Source organism: Phacochoerus africanus, chromosome 5 (genome assembly GCF_016906955.1).
Source record: "Phacochoerus africanus isolate WHEZ1 chromosome 5, ROS_Pafr_v1, whole genome shotgun sequence".
Classification (NCBI taxonomy): domain Eukaryota; kingdom Metazoa; phylum Chordata; class Mammalia; order Artiodactyla; family Suidae; genus Phacochoerus; species Phacochoerus africanus.
In genome coordinates, this window is record NC_062548.1 from 36,436,212 (window position 1) to 36,459,010 (window position 22,799).

Consider the following 22,799-nt stretch of genomic DNA (forward strand, 5'->3'; position numbering starts at 1 on the left):
ACATTAGAGTACGTGTGTCTTTGCGAGTCGTGGTTTTCTCTGGTTAGATGCCCAGGAGTGGGATTGCTGGATCAAATGGTAGTTCTATTTTGAGTTTTCTGAGGAATCTCCATACTGCTTTCCACAGTGGTTGCACCAATTTACAATCCCACCAACATTGTACTAGGGTTCTTTTTTCTCCACACCCTCTCCAGCATTTATCATTTGTAGGCTTTTTGATGCTGGCCATTCTGGCTGGTGTAAGGCGGTACCTCATCGTGGTTTTGATTTGCATTTCTCTAATGATGAGTGATGTTGAACATCTTTTCATGTGTTTTTTGGCCATCTGTATGTCTTCTTTGGAGAACTGTCTGTTTAGATCTTCTGGCCATTTTTTGATGGGGTGGTTTGTTTTTTTGGTATGGAGCTGCAGAAGGTGTTTATAAGTTTTGGAGGTTAATCCCTTGTCAGTTGATTCACTTGCAAAGATTTTCTCCCATTCTGTGGGTTGTCTTTTTGTGTTGTTTAGGGTTTCCTTTGCTGTGCAGAAAGAAACCTTCCCTTTCTTGCAGTAGACAGGCGTCTCCCACAGTCCAGGAAAGAGCTGATAGTGGCCTGGGTTTTAGGCAAAGAGGGAACAGGTTCCAGGAGTATTCTGGAGGGGTAATTGGTTGGGTGCAGGGGCCACATGACCCAGGGGGGAAAGACGTCCAGGTGTCCTTTCTCACCGAGCCTCGGGCTCCTGTACACTGATCGCCCCTCCCAGGGGAGATGACACGCCCCAAAATGAGGGCAACTCACTGTTCAGCATGGACGGCCAGCACCCCAAGCCTTCCAAAGAAAACACCAGATCCTTAATCCCATGAGCGAGGCCAGAGATCAGACCCACATCTTCATGGACACTGTGTCGGGCTCTTAACCCATGGAGCCACAACGGAAACTCCTTTCTCTCCTTTTGGTCCATGTGGAAGTTCCCAGGCCAGGGATGGAACCTATGCCACAGCCGCGACCTGAGCCACAGCAGTGACAATGACCTCGCTGAGCCACAAGGAAATGCCCTTTTCTTTTTCCCCTTCCGCTTTGATGCTGACCATCCTGCCTGAATGAAGAGGCAGCTAGAAGATGACGAAGGGTGTGATTCCAACCTCACTCAGCTGCCTACCTGCTGCCTGACCTCAGGCAATTTACTCCATCCTCTGGGACTCAAGTTTCCTCATCTATAACATGAGCATAACCGTACAAACCTCTTAATAGGCTCTCTAGGAGGATTAAATGGGGTTAAGTAATTTTCCGAAGGGCGAGTCGGTATTTGTAAAGTGCCTAGAAACATGCCCAGCACAAGTAAATAAACTGTCCTGCTTCTCCTGAGTCCTGCTTCCTTTTGACACTTTTCCTAATTTCTAGCAGAGAGGTCCTAGCTTCATCTTCGACATTTTCTACCTGGGATCAGCCATTTCTCGGAGGAGCCCTGTTCCTTTTGGGGATATATGGGATTTAGAGTCCACCATCTGCACATTCGGGGGGCTCATGGCTACCAGGTTATCATTGCAACTAGGCTTACAGCTGGATCATGGGTCACTTTCATTCACATTGAGGATGACAAGGTTTTTCTGGCAAAACATTGTAAGTCAGGAGTTCCTGTGGTGGTGCAGTGGTTAACGAATCCGACTAGGAACCATGAAATTGCGGGTTCAGTCCCTGCCCTTGCTCAGTGGGTTAACGATCCGGCGTTGCCGTGAGCTGTGGTGTAGGTTGCAGACGCGGCTCGGATCCAGCGTTGCTGTGGCTTTGGCGTAGGCCGGCAGGAGATTCGACCCCTGGCCTGGGAACCTCCATATGCTGCGTGAGCGGCCCGAGAAATAGCAAAAAAAAGACAAACAAAAACAAAAACATTGTAAGTCATCGATACAAAAATAAATAGGGGGAAAAAGATTACAAGGTTATCATTGAACTTCTTTGGCTTTACGTATCCTTTCCCCCCCCCCCTGTCTTTTTAAGGCGGCACCCTCGGCATGTGGAAGTCCCCAGGCTAGGGGTCCAATCGGAGCTGCAGATGCCAGTCTACACCAGAGTGACAGCAACGTGGAGTCCGAGCTGCATCTGTGACCTACACCACAGCTCATGGCAACACCAGATCCTTAACCCATGGAGCAAGGCCAGGGATTGCACCTGCGTCCTCATGGATGCTAGTCAGGTTTGTTTCACCTGAGCCATGACGGGAACTCCGGTTTTACCTATCTTTTTTATTTTCACCCAGAAAATCTTGGTTCCTGACAACATTAAGACAATTTCTTCTCCTCTTTATCCTATATGACAAAGCTAACAGGTTCAACCTAGCAATCCCAACATAATCACTACCTATAAAATGATTGAGTGCAGTTGAAGATTTTGTTGTGCTTTTGTTTCTTTGTGATGCTGTGGTCCTTAGGATAAAGCCCGTTATGGATGTTCAACCAAAATGCTGCTTTTTTGGGGGGACATGCCTGCAGCATGCCGAAATCTCTGGTTCAAGGATCCGACCTGAGCCACAGCAGTGACCCAAGCCACAGCAGTGACAATGCCAGATCCTTAACCTGCTGAGCCACTGGGGAACTCCCAAAATGCTATTTTAAATTTACTTCCAATAATCCTTCTTAGTGTGGTTGCCGAGGTGACTTCCAGTTAGGTTTCTTCACGTCTGTTGGGTATTTTTACTTGAAGGGATTGCTTTTTTTGTCTTTACTTTATAATTTTGTAAACTCTTTACATTTACAAAATACAAACTCTAAAACCAGATACACCCAGAGAAGCCTAGCTTCTGCTTCTGTCCTTTTTGCTAGTTACCTTGCTCCCCGTAGGTAACTGCCTTGTTAGTTTCTGCTTTATGCTTCCATTCTTTCTTTCTTTTTTATTTTAGGGCCCCACCTGCGGCATATGGAAGCTCCCAGGCTAGGGGTCAAATCAGAGCTGCACCTGTAGGCGTACACCACAGCCTCAGCAACTCAGGACCCGAGCCACTTCTGCAACCTATGCTGCGGCTTGTGGCAACACTGGATCCGCAACCCACTAAGCAAGGCCAGGGATTGAACCTGCATCCTCGTGGATACTAGTTAGGTGCTTAACCTACTGAGCCACAGCAGGAACGCCTATCCTTCCATTCTTTTTGAAAATATAAGCGAATGTATGTATACCCCACACATATTCAGAAGATGGGCTGCTTTGCAGACACAGTGCTGCTCCTTGGATTTGGGCTTTGTTTTTTTCACTTGATCGTATAACCTGGAGATCACGCCAGTACACTGTTGAGAGAGCGTCGTCATTCCTTTTCATAGCCGGCTGTGCCGTCCACTGCATTCAGCCAGTTTCCTCTTTGTGGATGCTTGTGTTGTTTTTAGTCTGCTGTTCCTCTTAGTGCTGCAACAACAACAAACTTGGTGTCTTTGTGAATTTGTATTTTGGACGGTGTATTTTGGGGGGAGATTCCTAAGTACTCTCATGGGATTAAAAAAAAAAACTTTCTTGAAGTTTGAGTTCTCGTTGTGGTTCAGCAGGTTAAGAACCTGACATTGTGTCTGTGAGGATGCGGGTTTGATCCCTGGCCTCACTTGGTGGGTTAAGGATTCGGCGTAGCCCTAGAAAAAAAAACAAAACTTTCTCTTAAGACTTTAGTTTTTTAGAGCAGTTTTAGGTTCCCAGCAACATTGAGAGGCGCTCGTGGGATTTTTTTTTTTGTTAGTCGTAACTGAAATAGATATTACCCAGGGGTTCTCGAGGCTCTGGGTGTGCAAAACAGCTGTGCGCTTGCGTGGGTGGAGGTGCCACCTGCTGAGGCAGGAAGCACTGAGAGGCTCTCTCTACCCTTGTGTGATGTGGTTTGACAAGTAAGCTGGCCTTTGTGCCTGGGGGGGGGAGCGGGACTTGGGTGTGGGGACGGAGGTTGAGGTGGGGTGGAGGATGCAGCAGTGCTCCAGTTTCCACCGAAGGGGAGCACAGGGTGGCTCCAGTCTGTTCCTGGAGAAGGGGGCAAGCTGGGTCTGGCACACCCGACACTCTCCACCCCAGCTCCTTCAGAAGGGACAGCCAGCATCTCACAGGCAGGAAGCAGGTGGGGGAGGGGGCCAGTGTCTCCACCACTGCTGACTGCAGTCCCCTCTGAACCCCGACTGGCATAAGGGACACCCCTGAAGTTCAGGGAAAGATAGCCCGAGCCTGGCCCCGATCTGGGAGACCCAGGTTCGAATCTCAGCTCCGCTCCATGACCTTGAGCAAATGGCTTAATGTCTCTGAGCCTCAGTCTCGTCCTCTGTCCGGTGGAGATGAGCACACTGTGGGAGGATACACGCGAAGTGTCTGATCGGGACCTGGCGCGGAGCAGGTGCTCCCTGCCCCATGGCTCCATGGCAGAATCGGGACTCAGCTGTTGGAAGCCCGGGTCCCTTCCTGAGCTGGAGCAGCTGGGTGCCCTGACCTGAGGCACAGGGTCACGTCGGAGGGGAAGGGTGGCTGCAGAGGCGGTGGTCGCCCTCTGGTCCTGAGGCAGGTGGACTCCAGGAGAGACGATTACAGCCAGCCTCTGGTTTACACTCCCTGAGGCAGGAGATGGGGGACACACATGCACAACCAGCCTCCGATCTACACTCCAAGACAGACATGACAACAGGCAGGAGGCAAAGAACTGGCTCTTGTCCTCTGTGAACTCGTCAAACAATGGTGATGACAGGAGCAGAAGAGGGGCTGAGCCCTGCTTGGACAAAAGACCAAGAAGTCACATAGTCCCCATTTTCAGGGTCAGGGAGACCCCCAATGGCACATGTGCAGCGAGACCCCTCTGGGTCAGGAAGGGAGGGGGCGCAGGACCGTAATGAGTCTAGCTAAGCTTCCCGCCATGCTTTGCTCTGGAATCCATCTTGGCTACAAGATGCTGATGCAGCTCGGGGGAGGGTCCTGGGTCTGGTCAGATGGGAAAGATCAAACAAGATAATCGGCTAAAGGACATAAAGACCCAGAAGAACTGCCCCGCGTAAGTGGTTTAAGTCACCTCTCCCGAGCGCTCCTCATTCAGGGGGGGCGCCCGCACCCTCGCCTCTCCTTTGGGTGTGTATCGCTGCCCTGCTTCTTCCTCAAACAGACTACCTCTCGGTCAACTGTATGCCTGTTTTTTACAGTCTTGGCCTCCTTGAAGCTCTTAGGTGGAAATGAAAAGGAAGGCCTAAGAAAGAGTAAGTCCGAATGAATCATCGACCCACCCAGGCCCAGACCTGCAGGCTCCACTTTATTGGAGCTCCCCAGGTAACACAACCAAGCCCAAAAAGCAGGTGGCCTCCCAAGGACAAAGACAGCCCCAAGGAAATAGTTGCATTTTTATACCATGATCTCAACTGCCACTCCGGCCCTGAAGCGCTCAGCACGCGACCCCCCACCTATAACACCTGATTCTCTCCCAACGGCGGGGGCTCTGAGTCTCCTTGCTCAGGGCTCCTGGCCACTCTGCGGGTCCCTAAACCTTGCTTGAGATGCCCCTGCTCTGGTCAAGTCTCTCTCTCTCTCCCCAGCACTCACGCTAACAAACAGTCTTGCTTTCAACAGGGGGCAAGAATCAGGGCGATTTGGCTCATAGCCTTTAGCTAGTCTCATGGCCAGGATTCCTGGTTTTCACCCGGGTGGCCTGGGTTCAATTCCTGAGCAGAGAATTAAGATCTCGCTTCTAGCCGTCACCCACTGCTGTCCCTCTGCCATCAGTCCCACCCTGAGCACTTGCCACCACCCAGGGTGACCCCAAGTGCCCTTTCACACATGTTGACAGGAAAATCACTAACTGCAGACTGGACCCTTTGCTACTGGATGTCAGCTTGAGCCAGGGGTCCCCCCAAGACCCACTCACTCTCGGATAGTGGAGGAACCCACCCCCTAGAAGGGACAACGCTGGATCCTTCAACCACTAGGCCACCAAGGAACTCCAAGGATCATCTTTTTTGAGAAGGCAAAGTCAGGACGCTCATACAAATATTAAATCTTTGAACATATGTCAAAGATTTTCTTTGCCTCGTGAACTTATGAGGGAACTAGTAAGATGTTACAGCCAATTCAAAGGTGGATTAAATATCTAAACCACACACACACACACACACACACACACACACACACACACACACACACACAGAGGCAGGCAGTTAGGAGTGCTGAAAGGAATTTACAAATAGGTGCAAGCTGGTCCCAGCGCACAGGGCAGTAGTCAATGCATCTCTACCAACTCAAGTTATTTGCATTTCTGTGGGGAGAAAAATTTGCATTACAATCAGTTTTCTACACCGTGTAAAATCCCTTGAAGACGAAGAAAGGCCAAAATAACCCAGAAGGCTGCACTAGGCAAGACGCCGCCTCGTCTTTTCGCCCATTTCAGAACTTTTCATAATTTTTACACACACAGACACACACACAGAGTCACGGTCACTGACAAAGGCAGCCATTCACACCCACCCACGTCACAGGCACGAGCCTCACACTGTGTGTGTGTGTGTGTGTGTGTGTGTGTCTCCTTGACTCTCTCTCTCTCCTGCAGATGGTGATTCAAGCTCCCACCTCTGCGCCTTTGCTCCTGCTGCTCCCCTGCCAAGCACACGCCCCCATCCAGCCTCCATCCACCAACCTCTTGGCCGTCTTGCAAAGCCCCTGCTGAATGCCCCTCTGAGCAGGAATTCCTCTTAGCCCTCCACCCCCATCCTTATTTCCCTCCGTCTTCCTCATGCTTCCACTCTGGCATCTGCATGGAGGAGGAGTGTGGATTTCAGAGTCTGTTCAGTCCGTTTTTGTTTGGCTTTGGCCTTGCCCCCAGCATGTGGAAGCTCCCAGGCCAAGGATGGAACCTGTGCCACAGCAGCAACCCAAGCCGCTGAAGTGACAATGCGGGATCCTTAACCTGTAAGCCACAAGGGAAACTCCGGAGTCATTCAGTCTGGGTTTGAGTCCCAGCTGTGGTACTTCCCTGCTGTGTGACCTTGGGCAGATCACAGCATCTCTCTGAACCTCAGTCTCCCTGCTTAGGAAATGGGATAATAAGAGGACCAACCTCTGGGTTATTTTGTTCTGTTTTTAAAGCTCAATTAGCAGAGGCAGGGAATGCTCTTGGCAGAGGGTCTACACATTCTAAGTGCTCAGTAGAGGGCAGGCCTTGCTGCTGTGAAAATAGCTACTAATCCACTGGCTGGCTGCAAAAGCACTCCTTCCATAGGTTAGTGGGTAGGGGTCACCTTCGAACAGCTGGGGTGGTTGGGGGGGTGTCTCCTTGGCTCTTTGACTGCCCCAGATGCACCCCCAGGCAGCTGCTGTCAATTCCCAGAGCTGGGATTAAGCAGAGAGGCTGCCGGGAACCCCAGCCCCAGAAGGGCTGCCGGGGCCAATGGCTGCAGCTGGGCTGAGGTCCCCTGGGCCTCGGTGATGGATGGGGGCTGCTTGGTGGAGGAAGTGGCGGCTCTGGACGCCAGTTGGCCAGACACTGATGGATGTCACAGGGGACCAGAGATGCAGGGATGCAGGGAGGACCAGAGGGTCCGAGGGCAAAGGGAGAACCTGAAAGAGCCTTCCTGGAGCTCAGCTGGACAAGCAGCCTGATGGACACAGAGGACTGGGTGGGGGGCCGGCATTGAGTCTGTTTCTGTTTTGTAAATGGATTCATTCATATTATCTTTTGGATATATAAATGATATCATATCCTAGTTGTCTTTTTAGTATGGTATTCTCTCCATCCACCCATGTTTCTATAAATGGTAGCATTTCATTCGTTTTTAGTGGTTGAGTAATATTCGTGTGTGTGTGTGTGTGTGTGTGTGTGTGTGTGTACTACACTGTCTTTATCCATTCATCCGTCGATGGACATTTAGGTTGTTTCCCTGTATTGGTGATTGTAAATAGTGCTTCAGTGAACGTGGGGGTGCAGATATCGCTTCTTCTCTTTCTTGTTTTTGCAGATATCTTTTTGAGGCAGTGGTTTCTTCCCTAGGATAAGTACCCAACATGCGATTGCTGGATTGTCTGGTAGCTCTCTTTTTAATTTTTTGAGGGACCTCCATGCTGTTTTCTGTAGTGGCTGCGCCAACTTACCTTCCCACCAAGAGTGTAGGAGGGTTCCCGAGGTCCATGGAGGACCGCTGAGAATTGCAAGCTGGAGAGTGATGCATGAGATCTGTGGTTTTTAGAAAGAGAATCCTGGCTGCAGTTGGGAGGGTGGATTAAAGTGAAGCCTGGAGGCTAGGGGGCCCTTCTCCCCCACTTCCAGGAACCCTGGGAGCTATCTGCTCTCCTTTAACAAAAACTTTGCTTGCTTGCTTGCAAAAAAAAGAAAAGAAAAGAAAAGAAAGTGAAAACTGGAGGCTGCTTGAAGGGGTAGGTGATGATGCAGGAGAGGCTGAGGGCCCAGCGCGGGCAGGGATGGCGGCTCAGACATGGCAGCATTGAGGATGCTGAGTGGACAAGGGTGGAGGCAGTCGTTTCCTGGGCAGATGTTACCACAGAGGCAAAGATGCCCACCTTACTTGTTTATTTAGCCCGTTGCTCTGCCCTGCTTGCTGTGGGCTGCACATACAGCTCTGAGGGAGGAGACCCTGCCACTGCCGACAGTGGGACAGTGGGGACAGTGGGAGAGAAGAGGGCAGAGCCCAGGACGGGAGCACTTTCCTCGGTGCGAAGTAGTTGTTGCACTGCCCCCATCCAGTCCTCATCTCAACCCTATGAGAAAGGCATCAGTGTTATACCCAGCCGGCCTGCAGTGTTAGAATTTAGGCCAGTGGCTGCCTATGGGGACAAGGAAGGGAGCAGTGACTAGAGGGTAAGCAGTATGGGATTTTCTGGGACGCTAATAATGTGGTTAATTCACAAGTGTTTCTCTGTGAGGATTTGTTGAGCTGTGCACTTAAGATGTAAGCCTTTTTTTTTTTTTGGTAAGATTTTTATGGCTCAACCAAAAAATTATATATATATTTATATGTATAATTTTATATGCATTTTATAAATGACAGAGCATTGGGTTTTGGGGCGTTCATTGGCATCCTTAGGGTGCATTAGCAGATGGTAGAGCCGAGATGGGCACCCAGGAGTGCTTGTCTAGAAACCTAGTTCTGGTCTCCTGGGTGTGCTTTTTTCCTTTTCTTCCCTTTTAGGGCTGCACCTGTGGCATATGGACGTTCCCAGGCTAGGGATCAAACAGGAGCTGCAACTGCCAGCTTGCCACAGTCACAGGGATGCTGGATCTGAGCCATATCTTTGACAGAGGCTTCAGCTTGTGGCAATGCCAGATCCTTAACCCACTGAATGAGGCCAGGAATGGAACCCTCATCCTCATGGGGACTATGTCCCGTTCTTAACCTGCTGAGCCACAGCAGGAACTCCTTTGAGTGGCTTTTTTAAAAAGCTGCCCTTCGGAGTTTCCGTCGTGGCACAGTGGTTAACAAATCCGACTAGGAACCATGAGGTTGGAGGTTCGATCCCTGGCCTTGTTCAGTGGGTTAAGGATCTGGCGTTGCCATGAGCTGTGGTGTAGGTTGCAGATGCAGCTCGGATCCCGCGTTGCTGTGGCTCTGGTGTAGGCTGGCAGCTACAGCTCTGATTCGACCCCTAGCCTGGGAACCTCCATATGCCGCCGGAAGCGGCCCTAGAAAAGACAAAAAGACAATAAATAGATAAAAAGATGAATAGATAAATAAATAAATAAATAAGAAGTTGCCCTTCCAAGAATGACCTGCAGAGGGAGACAGAGAGCAAGGGACGCGCCACGGAGGCCAAGAGGCACCCCGATCAGAAGGGGGCGCTGCTGTCACAGGCGGCGGCCGACGGGGCGGCTGGGACAGCGGAGTTTTGGTTGGAGGGAGGGGCTGGGCCGCCCCCAGGGACTCAGCTCTTACCTCCGTTTTTACAGAGGAGGACCTGAGGCCCAGAGAGCTGGAAGGGCTCTCTCCAAGGGTGAACCAGCATCTCAGGATTCCCCTAGTCATGCGCTCCCGCCCAGGAAACTGAGTTGCCTTTCCCAGGTGGGAGGGGGCCACTAGAGGTCAAGCGTGGAGTCCAGGTCTGCCCCCCTCCCCCGCGCCCCACGGATTGTCCCATAGGAGTCGGCCTCCGAGGTTTCAGCGATGCCCAGCACAGCCCTGCTAGGAGGCAGGAGGATGATGGAGGCGCGCTTCCAGATGTGGTCCAGGGAGTGAGCCAAAAGTCCTTGAAAGGACCAGCCGGGCTTCTCCCAGTGGGTGGGCATCCATCAGGCCCAGTATAAAGGGTGGTGTATGTGGGGGTCCGGTGATGCAAAGTGGCGCCCTTCAGGCCGGGGCGTCCCGCGGTTCATCTCCTGACCTTTTCCATTTTCTAACTAGAGGAGCAACAGCAGCTGAAGGTCGGAGCAGTGGGATGTCTCCCTGCAAGTGCTGGCGCCCCAAGGTTGGTATAATCCGTCCCCTACAACTCCTCCCCCGTGGCCTGGGTTCTTCCTGCTCGCCAGCAGTTAACTTTAGCAGGTGGGTGGGTGGGGAGGGAGGTGAGAAGCCAGTGGGTTCAGGTTCTGCAGCTGCCACTCACACCTTGTGACCTGGGATTGCATTGGCCACTCTGAGCCTCATCTGTAAATTGGGGAGGCCTAGCCCCATTTTGCCAGAAAATGGCCTCTTGTGTGAAATGAAATGCCCCATCTGGGCCTGGCACGCAAATGGGGGTCTCTCTCTCTGTCTCCGTGGCAGATCCCATTTGACCAACAGGAGCCTGCAGTGGTGACAGCCAGGATTTAAGGCATTGCTGATAGAAATTTTTAAAAAATAGGAGTTCCTGTCGTGGCTCAGTGGTTAACTAACCCAACTAGTATCCATGAGGATGTGGGTTCAATCCCTGGCCTTACTGAGAGGGCTAAGGATCTGGTGTTTCTGTGAGCTGTGGTGTAGGCCGCAGACGTGGCTCGGATCCCACATGGCTGTGGCTGTGGCGTAGGCCGGCAGCTACAGCTCCGATTAGACCCCTAGCCTGGGAACCTCCATATGCCGCGGGAACGGCCCAGGAAATGGCAAAAAGACAAATAAATAAATAAAATAAAATAAATATATAAAATATATATAATAAATACATATAGCCTTTTAATATGGGGGAGGGATGAATTTCCCACACAGAAGAATTCCAAATAATTCACCTCAATCAGCCAGGTCATACAGGTCACCACTGACAGTGACAGGTCACCTTGAGGCCATGTGCCCTTGATATGTTTTTGATGAAAAATGCCTTTCACCTCTGTGGGCTTCCTCCCCAAACACAGCACCCCATTCTAATCATGAGAAAACCACAGGACAAATCCCAATTGAGGGATGTGACAGCTCTTCCCGAAAAGTGTCAAGGTGATAAAAATCAGGACAGTCTGAGAAACTGTCACAGCCCGGAGGAGCCTGCAGTCGGATTCCGCGTAATGTGGTGTCCTGGAAGGGATCCTGGAACAGAAAAAAAGACTTTTTTGGGGAAAAAAAAACCAAAAACCTGGGGAAATCTGAATAAAGCCCAGACTTTAGTAAATAATAATGTCTCACTGTTACTAATAGAGGAAGCTGGATGCGAGCGCATGGAATTCTCAACCCTACGTTCACCATCTTTCTCTAAATCAAAAACCATTCTAAAATTTAAAGCTTCTTTAAAAAAATTTGAGGGTGGACATAGAGATTGCTAACCTCTTATTTTGACTAGTAAAGCCATTAAAAACCACCTCTCCGCCCCAGTCTTTCCTTTTGTTGTTGTCGTTGATGTTTTGTAAGTTTTTTTTTTGGCCACACCTTGAAGCCTGCGGAAGTTCCTGGGTGGGCCAGAGATCTAACCTGCACCACGGCAGCGACCCAAGCTGCTACAGTGACAATGCTGGATCCTTAAGCCCCACAAGGGACTGCCCCCCCCCCACTGTTTCATAAAAGAAAAGAGGTTTGTAACAGCAAGAAAACCTCCAACTTGGAGTTCCCTGGTGATCTAGCAGTGGTTAAGGATCAGGCGTTGCTGCTGTGGCCTGGGCTCGATCCAGGGCCTGGGAACTTCCACATGTCGCAGGCATGGCCAGAAAAAAAAGGCAAACACTCAAGTGGCAGCAAGGGATATGTCCATCAATGAATGAATAGACATAGCATGTGGTCTATTATTACAGTGGAGTATCATTCACCCTTAAAGAGGAATGCAGCCTGGCTACGTGTTACAACACAGATGAATCTTTTTTTTTTTTTTTTGTCTTTTTGCCATTTCTTGGGCCGCTCCCGAGGCATATGGAGGTTCCCAGGCTAGGGGTCCAATCGGAGCTGTAGCCACCAGCCTACATCAGAGCCACAGCAACTCGGGATCCGAGCCACGTCTGCAACCTACACCACAGCTCATGGCAACGCCAGATCCTTAACCCACTGAGCAAGGGCAGGGATCGAACCCGCAACCCCATGGTTCCTAGTCGGACTCGTTAACCACTGCGCCACGATGGGAACTCCAACACAGATGAATCTTGAAAACACGCTGAGTGAGAGAAGCTGGTCGCCAGAGACCGCAGATTGTACGATTCCATTTACATGAAACATTCAGAACAGGCAAATTCATCAAGAGGGACATTAGTTCGTGGTTGCCGGGGCCGGGATGAATTGGGGGAAAACAGCAGTGGGGGGCCATTGCGAGGGGGTCTGGGCTTTGAGGCAGGGTGATGACAGTGTTGTAGAGTGGATTGTGGCGATGGTTGCACTGTTCTAGAAATATACAAAAAGCCGTGGGATTGTACACTGGGAATTGTGTGTGATGTCTCTCTTGGCTGCTCCTCTTTCCAGCCCTGCGCCAGCTCGGCTCCCTGGGCAGCCCTGAGCACAGGGGTCCGCCCCCCCCCCAATTTCCCACCTGGAGGATGCAGGTGTTGAATCAGGTACATTCTGAGGCTGCATGCAGCGCCAAGAGCTTATGATTTTGTTTTGACAGATGGTTACGTTTTCACCAGAGCCACCTGCCCACAGAGACCTGGGATAATAGAGGCCAAAGGTGGCCCATCAGCTCAGAAACCTGTAATTCCGCACATGCCCGACCATCCACAGGGACCGGAAGGAGCCGAGCAGACGCCAGCGGAAACCCACAGATGTTTGCAATTGACAACAGACCCATCAGCAGATGTCCTTAAAGAATTTGCCGGCACCTGCTGCCTGTTTACCAACGCTCCCCCCGTGAAGTTCACCTTCAGCTCATGGTGACCACCGCCGCCGCCGCTGGGGCCCCAAGTTAGGGATGCCTAGCTCAGGTGGCCCCTTGCTCTAGCCCCCAAGGACAGTCACTTGACCTCTCTGAGCCAGAGATGCTGCATGTGTGAAGGAGAAGTGGTAACGCTCACCTCCCAGGACGGCGGTGACGATTCGAAATGAAAACGTCTAGGGCCCTTGGCGTGGGGTCAGCTCCAGGTAGGTGCCCAGTCAGTGGCAGCTGTTGTGATTCCTCACCTCTCGGCCTCCGTTTCCCCAGCTGGGTTTGGACAGGGCTTATCTAGATCAGTGGTTCTCAGTTGGGGGTGATTTTACCCTCCAGCTGTGGGGCAAGGGGCGCTGCTGGCATCAGGTGGCGTCGGAGATGCTGCCAACGTCTGACAGGGTGCGGGACAGCCACGCACAGCGGGGGATTGTCCAGCCCCAAATGTCCACATAGCCTGTATTAAGAAACCCTGGATTAAGCTCATCTCTGCGTTTCCCTCGCAGTAGAGGAAGTTTGGGTTGGGTCTGTGTTGCCTTGTGCTGGGAGGGGTCTGGAGCATCCAGGCTTTCAACCCGGACGTGGCCCCATAGACTGGACCTCAGGCCTGGGACACTTCCTCACCAGGAAGCAAAGAGGCCCCTCAGCCTCAAAGCCTCATGTGGGGACCTTGTTCCTGTTTCAGGCCCAACGTGTGCACGTTTGTCTGGCTTAAGTGTGTGCATGTGTCACGGGGCGCCTGGCCAGCCTCATTGCTGTATTGTCCTCTGTGGGGAGGGGACAGGGTCCTGTGTTCAGTGACACAGGAGGGGTGCATGGATCAGCTGCTGGGAGGGACCCGCTGGCCGTGGGGGACCGGATAGAGCTATTAGCATGTGGTGTATTGTCTGTTTCCCGCCCCCGCCTCATACGTCAGTCAACTACCAATGACTGTATGATGGTTGCACAGCTCTGAATGTACTAAAAATCATTGAAATGTACATTTTAAATGGGTTGATTGTAGGGTGTGTGAATTATATCTCAATGCATCTGTTAGAAAAAAATTAAAAGTGGATTCCAAGGTGCTTAGCTGAGCCAGGTTGTATTCAGGGTATTTCCTTAAAAGCCACACGTTTGGCCTCCAGGGGGCCGTGTTCGGCTGGTGAGACATCGACATTTTTCCTTCTGTGCTGCTTGCAGTTACCTAGATTCCTTCATCTGCCAGGCTCCCATCCGGCACCAAGATATCACGTGATCACTGTAGTTGCCAGGGTGCCTCGGCTGTGTCCCCATCCTCCTCCAGGCCGTCCATTCCCTTAGCATCAGTCTTTCACTCCGGCTGCGGTTACTCTTGCGAGGAGCCTCCGGGGGGAGTGTCCGTTGTGGCTCAGTGGATTAAGAACCTAACTGGTATCCATCAGGATGCGGATTTGATCCCTGGCCTCGCTCAGTGGGTTAAGAATCCAGCATTGCCTGAGGCAAGCTGTGTAAGTCACAGACATGGCTTGGATCCCATGTTGCTGTGGCTGTGGTGTAGACCATCAGCTGTAGTTCTGATTCGACTCCTAGCTTGGGAACCTCCATATGCCATGGGTGCGGCCCTAAAAAGCAAAAAAAAAAAAAAAAAAAAAAAGGCCTCCTGGGGGTGGGGGATCAGGGCAAGCAAGAGGCTGTACCATGAATAGAAGGGTTTTAATGCGGGGACCAGCTACACAGCTGCTGGGATTGTCAGAGGCCTGGGAACCTGGGGCAGGAGGGTGGCTGCAACCTGGTGCCCTTGACCTGGAGGTCACACGGTAGGTCTGCTCACCTGCTCCTGACCAATTGTGCAGAAGCCAAGAGTCTCGAGACCAGAGTTCCCGTTGTGGCCCAGCGGAAATGACTAGGAACCATGAGGTTGCGGGTTCGATCCCTGCCCTTGCTCAGTGGGTTAAGGATCTGGTGTTACCATGAGCTGTGGTGTAGGTTGCAGATGTGGCTCGGATCTGGTGTTGCTGTGGCTGTGGTGTAGGCCAGTAACTGTAGCTCTGATTTGACCCCTAGCTTGGGAATCTCCATATGCTGCCTCAAGTGCGGCCCTAAAAAAAAAAAAAAAGTCTCAAGACCAATTTGAGATAATGGAGGTGGCAGCTGGGTGCAGAGGGAGGTTCCTGGGCCCTGGAGATGCATGGGTTTGAGTCCCACCTCTGCCAGCCCCCGACTACGGACTCTAAGCATGTGGTCTCCCTTACCCAAGCCTCAGCTCCCCCATCTGTAAAGCGGGGCTAACAGCACCATGTCGCTTGTAAGTTTGTGGTTAAAAAAAACCAAGGCAGTGACGTGTTCTAGAAATACTTGGCCTGTGCTGGAGTGTGGATTGGGATCAGCTGCGTGTGAGGCTCTGGCGTTCAGCCCCGAGGTAATTCTGGCAGGCTGTGTGACCCTGGGCAAAGCCCTCAACCTCTCTGAGCCCTGTAGCTACATCTGTGAAATGGAGAGAGCAGTTCTGCCCGTTTCACAGGAGCGCAGGCGAGCATTAAGCGGGACTCGGGACTCGGCACAACAGGCACCCGGTGGGCCTGGCCGCTCGGGGCCTTGTGACCTGGCTCTCGCCCTCCACACCGGCCCCCCCTCCAAACGGGCTCTCTCTGGCCTTGCCTCCTCCCTCCCCGCGGTATCTTACCTGTGAGGGGGGCTTGAGTCCAGCTGAGCTGCGTGGACAACTGGGCCGGGGTGAGTTTGGAATAAACCTCATGGTGTCATGGTTACAGCGATGCCGTTCCAGCCCCTGGCCGTGACTTGCCATTAGGATGCAGTTTCCCGCGGGTGGGTGTCCTTGGGACCAGCTAAAGGGGCCGTCCCGACCCCCCCATCCCAGCATCAGATGAAAAGACCTCGCAGCCGATCCCTCGCCTGGCAAACAGGGGTGAATGTGGTCGTGATGAAGCGTTGTGATTCGAGGCGCCTTCGGCTGCTTGTGCCCCTGGGGCTGGTGGCGCATCAAAGAGGAAGAGTCATCCAGAGTTCTGTCTGCATGGCATGTGTCCCTTTGTCCTTATGAAATCTTTCATAACAATAACCTCAGTCCAGCACGGCTGCCCCCGTGTACGTGAGTCGTGACATCACCTCATCTCCCCTTCGGTTTCCCAGGTGGCAAAACAGCATCAGGAAGAGATTCCCCCTCCCCATTTGCTCATTTGTCCTCCACTGACTCTGCGTTCGGTCATTCCACAAACCCGGGTTGAACACCTGCTGGTGTACCTGCTGTGACCCAACCATGAGCTCCTGATGAGGTCCCCACCCTCACAACTGGGACATTCCAGTGTGGGGGCAGTCAGGAGACAAATAGATCTAAATCGACAAATTGGGAGTTCCCACTGTGGCTCAGCAGTAACGAACCCGCCTAGTAACCATGACGATGTGAGTTCCATCCCTGGCCTTGCCCAGTGGGTTAAGGCTGACAGCTGCAGCTCTGATTCGACCCCTAGCCTGGGAACCTCCATAGGCCACACATACATCCACTCCCCCCCCCGACAAAAAAAAGTAAATTGACAAATTGTGGGGCCAGGAAGGAGAAGAGCCATGTTCTGGGACCTGGGGAGGGAGTCCGGGTGGAGGGCCGTTGATGTGAGCTGAACCCTGAAGCAGGAGGAGGCGCTGTGTGGAGCAGGCTGGGAAGAAGGCTCTGGGGCCTGGGGAGCCGCACGTGCAAAGAGCCTGAGGCGGGGTGGGGCTCTCTGGGGGGCGAGGCAACCCTGGGGCAGGAGGGGGTGGTACCTCGTCTGGGTTCCCGAGACAGCCTGAGAAGTTCGTGCGTCACACTCGGAGCTCCTGGGACAACACCCCCCTCCCCAGGACCCCGGCTAGGGAGGGATGTGATCGGATCTACCCAGGAAACCATCTCTGGTTCTGAGACATCTGCTGTGGGGCCTCTGGTGTCCCATCCACTGTGCTGGGCTCTGGGTGCAGGCGGTAATTATGACAATTAAATAGTGCGGAACTCTTACTCTGTGTCAGCGGCCGTGGTAAACCCTGATATATATATATGTTAATGTGTGTGTATTTTGATTAAAAATTCATTTTGACCCCATGACGATTCTATGAGATAGGCCTGTCATTATCCCCATTTTACAGATGAGGAAACTGAGGCACAGAGAGGCCAAGGAACTTGTCCCAGATCACACAGTCAGTCGTGAGGGGAGGGGTTGGAGAGAAAGGCGTTATGAGTGCGGAGGAAGCCTTGTCAGGCTTGAGTGTCTGGCTGGGTGACTGGTGGGTGGTGATGCCCTGAGGATTTGGGGCACCTGGGGGAGGAGGAGCTCAGCTGGGTAGAGATGCTGGTGAGCAGCCTGGTATCCTCCCTGCTAGGAATTTTTTTACTGGAATGGAGCACGTGGGTTTCTGGCCCTTCCTCAAAGAGACAGCACAGGAGTTCCCGTCGTGGCGCAGCAGAAACGAATCTGACTAGGAACCATGAGGTTGCGGGTTTGATCCCTGGCCTCGCCCAGTGGGTTAAGGATCTGGCATTGCTGTGAGCTGTGACGTAGGTCGCAGACGTGGCTCAGATCTGGCGTTGCTGTGGCTGTGGTGTAGGCGGGCGGCTACAGCTCCAATTAGACCTAGCCTAGTACCTCCCTATGCCGCTGGTGCGGTCCTAAAAAGAAAAAAAAAAGAGACAGCACAGAGTGCTTGTCAAGATAGGTCCTGGAATTTCTGTTGTGGCACAGCAGAAATGAACCTTTCTAGTATCCATGAGGATGCTGGTTAGATCACTGGCCTCGCTCAGTGGGTTAAGGATCCAGCATCCCAGACGCGGCTCAGATCCTGAGTTGCTGTGTAGGCTGGCAGCTGCATCTCCGATTCGACCCTTAGCCTGGGAACTTCACACGCCTTGGGTTTGGCCCTAAAAAAGGCAGACAACAACAACAACAAAACCCTCACAAAAAAACCCAAACAGAAAAAAAAGAACATAGGTCCTAGAGTTCCCTGGTGGCCTAGTAGTTAGGGATCAGGCATTGTCACTGCTGTGGTGTTGGTTCCATCTCTGACCAGGGAACTTCCACATGCCAGGGGCGTGGCCAAAAAAAAAAGAAAAAGAATATGGATCCTGAGCTGTGTGACTTTGGGCCAATCACTTAACCTCTCTGTGCTCCAGTTTCCTGATCAGTGATATAGGAAATATGATGATAGCTCCTCCCACAAGGATGTGTAGGAATGAAAGGAGATGATGTTTGTCTGGTGCCAGGACCTGGAACGCACTCACAACACATTAATAAGGAAGGGAAAGCCTCAGGCCTGGAGAGGTGAGCAGCGCAAGAGCCCCAGTCCAGAAAATGCCTCGCTGGAAGTTGATAAAATAGTGACAGCTGGCCGGCCTGGCCCCACCTCCCCGGCAGGTATCCCCGCTTCCAGGCTGCCTCTGGATTAATATCCAGGGCACACGGACCCTGACTTAGCTCCGTGCCACATTCTGGCAGGAGGATGGAGTGACGGTCCCTTTGACCAGATTCCTGCCAAGGTCTTCTTAACTCTGGAGCAGGACGGAGAGGGACCAAACCTCGTGTCTGCCGCATTCCGGCCCGGGACCATGGCCCACGCAGAAGGGCCTGGCGACTGTCGCATGGTGCCCCCTGTTACTGTGATGACCTGCTTTTTGTGGCAGAGTCATCTTAAAACAGGAAAATCACGGTCAGAAACCACATGATCCTCAAAGGGCTGGAGGGCAGGGAACCTGGCTGGGGAACCCCGATTCCTGAGGACTACTCTGGCATCCTGGCAAAGCCCAGCCCCCCCAAAATTATTTAAAAAAATTTTTTTAGGGCCACACCTGTGGCATGGGGAACTTCCCAGGCTAGGGGTTGAACCAGAACTGCAGCTGCCAGTCTACACCACAGCCCATGGCAATGCCGAATCCTTAACCCACTGAGTGAGGTCAGGGATTGAACCTGCATCTTCATGGATACTAGTTGAATTCTTAACCCGCTGAGCCACAACGGGAACTCCCCCAAAATTATGTTTTGATTTTAAAGATGTATCTGGATTTACATCTGTTGATTTAAGACTGGATATTTTGGAGTTCCTATAGTGACTCCATGGGTTAAGAACCTGACTAGTATCTGTGAGGATGTGGGGTTGATCCCTGGCCTCGCTCAGTGGGTTAAGGATCTTGCATTGGAATGAAACTGAGAAAGAAAAAGACATTCAAAGTCTGAGCAAAGGGAGTTCCCGTCATGGCACAGTGGTCAACGAATCTGACTAGGAACCATGAGGTTGCAGGTTCGATCCCTGACCTTGCTCAGTGGGTTAAGGATCCGGCGTTGCCATGAACTGTGGTGTAGGTCGAAGATGCGGCTCAGATCCCGAGTTGCTGTGGCTCTGGCGTAGGCCGGCGGCTACAGCTCCGATTGGACCCCTAGCCTGGGAACCTCCATATGCCCTGGGAGTGGCCCTAGAAAAGGCAAAAAGACAAAAAAAAAAAGAAAAAAAAAGAAAAGTCTGAGCAAAGAAAGAAGATGCATCATAAAGATCACTTTTATCAGGGAGTCCTTATCAAAGTTAGATTATACAAAGAAGAAGACGAACAGAAGTAGCACAAAATGCAGGTCTCAAGTAATTATAACCTTCGGAGGGAAAACAATCACGTTTTCCCTACCAGGAAAGTTCAGTGCCTAGGGCTGTAGTATCACAGGGATGCCCCCTGGCCCCCGAGCAGCTGACACACAGCTGGTCAGATCTGGGATGTGCCGCAAAACACATGCGGGCTTTGGAAGACTTGGTACCAAAAAGAGAATGGAAAATAGGTCCGGAGTATTTAAAAATACTGATCACACGCTGAAATGTTAATATTTTGGATGTATTAGATGAAATACAATTAATCGTTACAATTAATTTCCCTTGTTTCATTTTACTTTCTTAAAATGCAGCTGCAGGAAAATTCAAATGACCTTTCTGGCTCACATTAATTACATTTCTTCTGTGTAACACTGGCCCACAGGAAGTACCCACTGTGGAAATTCTGTTTACCAGGGTGCATGCATTTCTCTTATGCTTCTAGGATTATTCTTGGTTTTTCGGTGGCCCGCCAGAAATGGATGTGTCAGGAAGGGCAAAATGTTTGCCCTCCGCTTACCTTTGGAGAAACACTTGCTTTTCCCATTTTCCTTGTGGTCGATACCCCCGGAAGAGACAACGTCAAACTAGTGTTTGGAAATACGATAAAATCTTTACATAATAAAAATATTTTTAGAAGAAATAGCTAGTCTTTTTGTTGTCTTTTTTAAATTATTTATTTATTTTTGTCTTTTTGCCTTTTCTAGGGCCACTCCCTTGGCCTATGGAGGTCCCCAGGCTAGGGGTCTAATCGGAGCTGTAGCCGCCGGCCTACGCCAGAGCCACAGCAATGCGGGATCCGAGCTGCATCTGCGACCTACACCACAGCTCATGGCAACGCCAGATCCTTAACCCACTGAACAAGGCCAGGGATCGAACCTGCAACCTCATGGTTCCTAGTCGGATTCGTTAACCACTGCGCCACGACAAGAACTCCTGTTGTCTTTTTTTTAAAGGCTGCACCTGGAGCATATGGAAGTTCCCAGGCTAGGGGTCAACTAGGAGCTGCAGCTTCCGGCCTACACCGTAGGTCCTTCCTGACACATCCATTTCTGGCGGGCCACCGAAAAACCAAGAATAATCCTAGAAGCATAAGAGAAATGCATGCACCCTGGTAAACAGAATTTCCACAGTGGGTACTTCCTGTGGGCCAGTGTTACACAGAAGAAATGTAATTAATGTGAGCCAGAAAGGTCATTTGAATTTTCCTGCAGCTGCATTTTAAGAAAGTAAAATGAAACAAGGGAAATTAATTGTAACGATTAATTGTATTTCATCTAATACATCCAAAATATTAACATTTCAGCGTGTGATCAGTATTTTTAAATACTCCGGACCTATTTTCCATTCTCTTTTTGGTACCAAGTCTTCCAAAGCCCGCATGTGTTTTGCGGCACATCCCAGATCTGACCAGCTGTGTGTCAGCTGCTCGGGGGCCAGGGGGCATCCCTGTGATACTACAGCCCTAGGCACTGAACTTTCCTGGTAGGGAAAACGTGATTGTTTTCCCTCCGAAGGTTATAATTACTTGAGACCTGCATTTTGTGCTACTTCTGTTCATCTTCTTCTTTGTATAATCTAACTTTGATAAGGACTCCCTGATAAAAGTGATCTTTATGATGCATCTTCTTTCTTTGCTCAGACTTTGAATGTCTTTTTCTTTCTCCGTTTCTTTTCTCTCTTAAAAATCTTTGCCCCAACCTTTTATTGTGAAAATGTTCAAACATAAAGAAAAGTCAAAAGACTTGTGCAATGAGCACTCCATACCAATCCCCTGGATAACACTTTGTTAAATCCATCCATCCATCCATTCATTCTTCCATCCCTCTCTCTGTCTCTCTGTCTCTCCATCCATCTATAACTCTAGCCATTTTTTGGTATCAATATTCATCCCTTTAAACACTTTGGCATTTTTGGCATGTATTCTAATAACCAGAGTTTAATATTCAGAATAATCTTTTCCAATGCAAAAAAAAAAAAAAATCTGACACAGGTTACAAAAGAAGCCAGCTGGGTCCTATATGTATGACAGTCATGGGATATAACAACCCTTGTGATTCTTGTTGGTGACAGCGTCACGGGTCCATAAATGTTGCTACGTCAGAAATTGAAGTTAGACAGTAAGTTGCAGTTACAGGCTCGTGAAAAGAAATGTAACCAAATCTACAGTTTCTCTGAATTTGAGGATCTTTGTTCTTATTTCATAACATCCCAGTGAATCATGCAGTTACCGTGTTAAGGCAAATACTTCCAATGGCAAATTCTTCCTGCGTGCTTGTTATCTGCGTTGTCTCATTTAATCCTCACAATGTCTCCAGGAGGATAAAAGAAAACTGCCCGGAATACCCTCTGTGGCACAAAGGGATCAGTCGTATCTCTGCAGCGCCAGGACACAGGTTCGATCCCCCACTGGGTACAGTGGGTTAAATGATCCGGCGTTGCCACAGCTGCAGCATAGGTCACAACTGTGCCTCAGATCTGATCCCTGGCCCAGGAATTCCATACGCTGCAGGGCGGCCAAAAAAGAAAAAGAAAACTACCTACTCGCAACGCTTCTGACACCAAATATGTGGGTTTTTCCCCCACACCAGCTAGTTCTCCAATTCTCCAGACACCAGCTGTGGGTCCTATAATTTAATTCTGATGCTAACAACCTGGATTTAGGTCTCAGATCCCACAGGTTTAGGGCTCAGTCCCCCAGACAGGGGAGAGGCGGGGAGATGGGGGAGAGGGGTCCCAGGCTGTGTAGCTGGGAGTCCTGATCCCAAACCCCAGGCTGGGGAGGGAGCAGTGGGGTGTCTGGTCAGACAGAAACCAGACGGCGCTCGAAGGTGTGTTGTAACCTGAGAGGTGACACAGGCGCCTCCCCAGGGACAGGGAAGGACACTGGTCATGCCCAGATATGTGCTGTACACAGCGGGGCAATGGCCCGTGGGGGAGGGAAGCACCGAGAAGGAAGTGAACCGGCCACAGGGCAAGCTGGGACCCGGTTCCCCTGCATGGGTTGGTGTCCGTGTGCCCACACGTGGGTGTGTGTGTGCCCGTCACTGTGGCTGCACACCTGCCTGTGGTGT

At 51.1% G+C, this 22,799-nt stretch overlaps 1 long non-coding RNA gene across 1 annotated transcript in view; it reads left to right on the forward strand.

The window, feature by feature from the left end:
• LOC125127465 (uncharacterized) overlaps positions 1-22,799 on the forward strand; it is a 38,118-nt gene that overhangs the window by 13,346 nt on the left and 1,973 nt on the right. Inside the window, exons 3-4 of the long non-coding RNA XR_007134940.1 lie at positions 10,317-10,380; positions 12,904-13,373. This is a non-coding gene — a long non-coding RNA (uncharacterized LOC125127465). The remainder of the gene's footprint in view (positions 1-10,316; positions 10,381-12,903; positions 13,374-22,799) is intronic.